Raw genomic sequence first — 6,000 nt, 5'->3', positions numbered from 1 at the left:
AAAACTTTCGAGTCCAAAAACAACGGAGAGTGCCGCTGCTCCCAAACTTCTCATTCCCTCGGGCATCTGACTGTAGTACAATTCTTGAAATTCTATCACTGTTAATGCATCCGACGTGCCACTAATAACATAATGTGGCAGAAGCCACCATATACTTATTGGTACATAAGCTTTGGGATTCTCCATAAGATTATGTTGAATACAGACTCCAATTCTTTTGGTCTCTACAAAACCCGAGACAACCATGTTTAGTATTGACAGAACAAGGTTGGCTCTGATTCTTTGACAAAACGTTATGGCAGAACGTTAGACGGTGAATTTTCTAGCAATGGGGACGAAAACTTGGTCGTAGATTGGAACACAAAAGAAGATTACGATTCCAACGACTCCTTGAAGTGATGCGGCAGGGATTTTTAAATTTGGTCATTGAAAAGATTATTATATATTATATTTTTGACACGTGACATAGACTAAATGAGTTATATCCTTAAAATTATTAACTTGACCCTGATACCAATTTTTTAATTTGTTTACAATTTAAATTTTTAATGAAAATCTTATTAGAGGTTTGCTTTATTTATTATTATTTTTTATAAATTTTATAATACTATTTTTCTATTTTTATTTAATTATCATTTTGATATTTTATTCGATCTTATCACGTGCATGACACGGACAATTACACTTGTAATATTAAAAATCGAATCGAATTTGTTGGTTCAATCGAATTAATCGAAAATTAGTTTTTTGACCAATTTAAATATATAAATAAAAATATTACTTATATATTAAAATATAAAATCAGTAATTAATATATTTGTGTACTAGGTATGTTTTAATTTATTTTTAATATGTATTTATATTTTAATATGTATTTTATATTAATGGTTGATTTTAATTTACACATAATATGATTGACATACAAAATATTATGCATAACTAAAAATTGAGATTAAATTATACTAAATCCTTAATGTATATATAAGTTCATTAATACTGAAAATTCATGCACTAGCGAACCAACCTACACTGAATATATTTCCTTTTTTGCTACTACACCCATTATTATTATTATTATTATTATTATTATTATTATTATTATTATTATTATTATTATTATTATTAACTATGTGCACTTGTTTATACACAAAAACATTAGCAATCTACACATAAATACATAGGTTGATAGCACTTACCCCAACTAGAACTCAATAAAAGTGATGAATATTAGCCTTATTCAGATTGTTTTGTAACCATTTATCCCCAAATCTTGAGCTGATTGCAACCACAACAACTATAATCCCATTGTTAACAAAACTTTCGAGTCCAAAAACAACAGAGAGTGCCGCCGCTCCCAAACTTCTCATTCCCTCCAGCATCTGATTGTAGTACAATTCTCGAAATTCTATCGCTGTTAATGCATCCGACGTGCCACTAATAACATAATGTGGCAGAAGCCACAATATACTTATTGGTACGTATGCTTTGGGGATTCTCCATAAGATTATATTGAATACTGACTCCAATTCTTTTGGTCTTTACAAAACCCGAGACAACCATGTTTAGTATAGACAGAACAAGGCTGGCTCCGATTCTTTGACAAAACGTTATGCCGGAATGTTGGCCGGTGAATTTTCTAGCAATGGGGACGAAAACTTGGTCGTAGATTGGAACACAAAAGAAGATTACGATTCCAACGACTCCTTGAAGTGATGCGGCAGAGATTTTGAAATTTGGTCTTTGAAAAGATTATTATATATTAGATTTTTGACACGTGACATAGACTAAACGAGTTATATTCTTAAAATTGTTAACTTGACCCTGATACCAATTTTTTAATTTGTTTACAATTTAAATTTTTAATGAAAATTTTATTAGAGGTTTGCTTTATTTATTATTATTTTTTATAAATTTTATAATACTATTTTTCTATTTTTATTTAATTATCATTTTGATATTTTTTTCGATCTTATCACGTGCATGCCTCGTGCATTCCACGTACATGGCACGGATAATTACACTTGTAATTTTAAAAATCGAATTGAATTTGTTGGTTCAATCGAATTAATCGAAAATTAGTTTTTTGACCAATTTATATATATAAATAAAAATAATTCATATATATTAAAATATAAAATCAGTAATTAATATATTTGTGTACTAGGTATGTTTTAATTTATTTTTAATATGTATTTATATTTTAATATATATTTTATATTAACGGTTGATTTTAATTTACACATAATATAGTTGATATACAAAATATTATACATAACTAAAAATTGAGATTAAATTATACTAAATGCTTAATGTATATATATGTTCATTAATACTGAAAATCCAGGAACTAGCGAATCAACCTACACTGAATATATTTCTTTCTTTGCTACTACACCCCATTATTATTATTATTATTATTATTATTATTATTATTAACTATGTGAACTTGCTTATATACAAAAGCGTTAGCAATGTACAAATAAACACATAGGTTGATAGCACTTAACCAGCAAGAACTCAGTAAAAGTGATGCAGATTAGCCTTATTCAGATTGTTTTGCAACCATTTATCCCTAAATCTTGAGTTGATTGCAACCACAACAACTATAATCCGATTGTTAACAAAACTTCCGAGTCCAAAAATAACGGAGAGTGTCGCCGCTCCCAAACTTCTCATTCCCTCCGGCATCTGATTATAGTATAATTCTTGAAATTCTATCATTGTTAATGCATCCGACGTGCCACTAATAACATAATGTGGCAGAAGCCACCATATACTTATTGGTACGTAAGCTTTGGGATTCTCCATAAGATTATGTTGAATACAGACTCCAATACTTTTGGTCTCTACAAAACCCGAGACAACCATGTTTAGTACGGACAGAATAAGGCTGGATCCGATTTTTTGACAAAACGTTATGCCGGAACGTTGGTCGGTGAATTTTCTAGCAATAGGGATGAAAACTTGGTCCTAGATTGGAACACAAAAGAAGATTACAATTCCAATGACTCCTTGAAGTGATACGGCAGGGATTTTGAAATTTGGTCGTTGAATAGATTATTATATATTAGATTTTTGACACGTGACATAGACTAAATGAGTTATATTCTTAAAATTATTAACTTGACCCTGATACCATTTTTTAATTTGTTTACAATTTAAATTTTTAATGAAAATTTTATTAGAGATTTGCTTTATTTATTATTATTTTTTATAAATTTTATATTACTATTTTTCTGTTTTTATTTAATTATTATTTTGATATTTTATTCGATCTTTTCACATGCATGCCTCGTGCATGCCACGTGCCAATTACACTTGTAATTTTAAAAATCGAATTGAATTTGTTGGTTCAATCGAATTAATCGAAAATTAGTTTTTTGACCAATTTATATATATAAATAAAAATATTACTTATATATTAAAATATAAAATCAGTAATTAATATATTTGTGTACTAGGTATGTTTTAATTTATTTTTAATATGTATTTATATTTTAATATGTATTTTATATTAATGGTTGATTTTAATTTACACATAATATAGTTGATATACAAAATATTATGCGTAACTAAAAATTGAGATTAAATTATACTAAATGCTTAATGTATATATAAGTTCATTAATATTGAAAATCCATGCACTAGCGAACTAACCTACACTGAATATATTTCTTTCTTTGCTACTACACCCCATTATTATTATTATTATTATTATTATTATTATTATTATTATGTGCACTTGTTTATATACAAAAGCATTAGCAATCTACACATAAACACATAGGTTGATAGCACTTAACCCAGCAAGAACTCAGTAAAAGTGATGAAGATTAGCCTTATTCAGATTGTTTTGTAACCATTTATCCGCAAATCTTGAGCTGATTGCAACTACAGCAACTATAATCCCATTGTTAACAAAACTTCCGAGTCCAAAAACAACGGAGAGTGCCGCCGCTCCCAAACTTCTCATTCCCTCCAGCATCTGATTGTAGTACAATTCTCGAAATTCTATCACTGTTAATGCATCCGACGTACCACTAATAACATAATGTTGCAGAAGCCACCATATACTTATTGGTACGTAAGCTTTGGAATTCTCCATAAGATTATGATGAATACAGACTCCAATTCATTTGATCTCTAAAAAATCCGATACAACCATATTTAGTATGGACAGAATAAGGCTGGCTCTGATTCTTTGACAAAATGTTATGCCGGAACGTTGGCCGGTAAATTTTCTAGCAATGCGGACGAAAATTTGGTCGTAGATTGGAACACAAAAGAAGATTACGATTCCAACGACTCCTTGAAGTGATGCGGTAGGGATTTGAAATTTGGTCGTTGAAAAGATTATTATATATTAGTTTTTTAACACATGACATAGACTAAACGAGTTATATTCTTAAAATTATTAACTTGATCCTGATACCAATTTTTTAATTTGTTTACAATTTAAATTTTTAATGAAAATTTTATTAGAGGTTTGCTTTATTTATTATTATTTTTTATAAATTTTATAATGCTATTTTTCTATTTCTATTTAATTAACATTTTGATATTTTATTCAATCTTATCATGTGCATGCCACCTGCATGGCACGTGCATGGCACGGGTAATTACATTTGTAATTTTAAAAATCGAATCAAATTGGTCGGTTCAATCGAATTAATCGAAAATTAGTTTTTGGGATCAGTTTATATATATAAATAAAAATATTACGTATTTATTAAAATAAAAAATTAGTAATTAATATATTTATGTACTAGGTATGTTCTAATTTATTTTTAATATGTATTTATATTTTAATATGTATTTTATATTAATGGTTGATTTTAATGTACACATAATATAGTTTATATACAAAATATTATGCATAACTAAAAATTGATATTAAATTATACTAAATGCTTAATGTATATATAAGTACATTAATACTGAAAATTCATGCACTATCAAACCAACCTACACTGAATATATTTCTTTCTTTGCTGCAACACCCCATTATTATTATTATTATTATTATTATTATTATTATTATTATTATTATTATTATTATTAATAATAATAAATATGCGCACTTGTTTATACACAAAAGCATTAGCAATGTACACATAAACACATAGGTTGATAGCACTTAAGCCAGTTAGAAGTCAGTAAAAGTGATGAAGATTGGCCTTATTCAGATTGTTTTGCATCCATTTATCCTCAAATCTTGAGCTGATTGCAACCAAAATAACTATAATCTCATTGTTAACAAAACTTCTGAGTTCAAAAATAACGGAGAGTGCCGCCGCTCCCAAACTTCTCATTCCCTCCTGCATCTGATTGTAGTACAGTTCTTGAAATTCTATCACTGTTAACGCATCCGACGTGCCACTAATAACATAATGTGGCAGAAGCCACCATATACTTATTGGTACGTAAGGTTTGGGATTTTCCATAAGATTATGTTGAATACAGACTCCAATTCTTTTGGTCTCTGCAAAACCCGAGACAACCATGTTTAGTACGGACAGAACAAGGCCGGCTCTGATTCTTTGACAAAACGTTATGACAGAACGTTGGTCGGTGAATTTTCTAGCAATGGGGACGAAAACTTGGTCGTAGATTGGAACACAAAAGAAGATTACGATTCCAACGACTCCTTGAAGTGATGCGGCAGAGATTTTGAAATTTGGTCGTTGAATAGATTATTATATATTAGATTTTTGACACATGACATAGATTAAATGAGTTATATTCTTAAAATTGTTAACTTGACCGTGATACCAATTTTTTAATTTGTTTACAGTTTAAATTTTTAATGAAAATTTTATTAGAGGCTTGCTTTATTTATTATTATTTTTTATAAATTTTATAATACTATTTTTCTGTTCTTATTTAATTATCATTTTGATATTTTATTCAATCTTATCACGAGCATGCCACGTGCATGGCACGGGTAATTACACTTGTAATTTTAAAAATCGAATTGAATTGGTCGGTTCAATCGAATTA

The 6,000-nt window shown here is 28.7% G+C and overlaps 4 pseudogenes; all 4 read right to left on the bottom strand.

Annotated features, from left to right (window-relative positions):
* Positions 1-1,004: 1,004 nt before the first annotated feature.
* LOC148569294 (protein NRT1/ PTR FAMILY 5.4 pseudogene) lies at positions 1,005-1,993 on the bottom strand (annotated as a pseudogene).
* A 362-nt stretch (positions 1,994-2,355) lies between these two features.
* Positions 2,356-3,057, bottom strand: LOC148569293 (protein NRT1/ PTR FAMILY 5.4 pseudogene; annotated as a pseudogene).
* Positions 3,058-3,652: 595 nt separating this feature from the next.
* Positions 3,653-4,330, bottom strand: LOC148569292 (protein NRT1/ PTR FAMILY 5.4 pseudogene; annotated as a pseudogene).
* A 625-nt stretch (positions 4,331-4,955) lies between these two features.
* On the bottom strand, positions 4,956-5,687 carry LOC148569291 (protein NRT1/ PTR FAMILY 5.4 pseudogene; annotated as a pseudogene).
* Positions 5,688-6,000: the final 313 nt, after the last annotated feature.

The sequence above is a fragment of the Arachis ipaensis genome, chromosome B4 (genome assembly GCF_059453495.1).
Source record: "Arachis ipaensis isolate K30076 ecotype BB chromosome B4, ASM5945349v1, whole genome shotgun sequence".
In the NCBI taxonomy this organism is placed as follows: domain Eukaryota; kingdom Viridiplantae; phylum Streptophyta; class Magnoliopsida; order Fabales; family Fabaceae; genus Arachis; species Arachis ipaensis.
The sequence above is the reverse complement of the archived record's forward strand: the minus strand, read 5'-3'. Positions and strand labels throughout refer to the sequence as shown.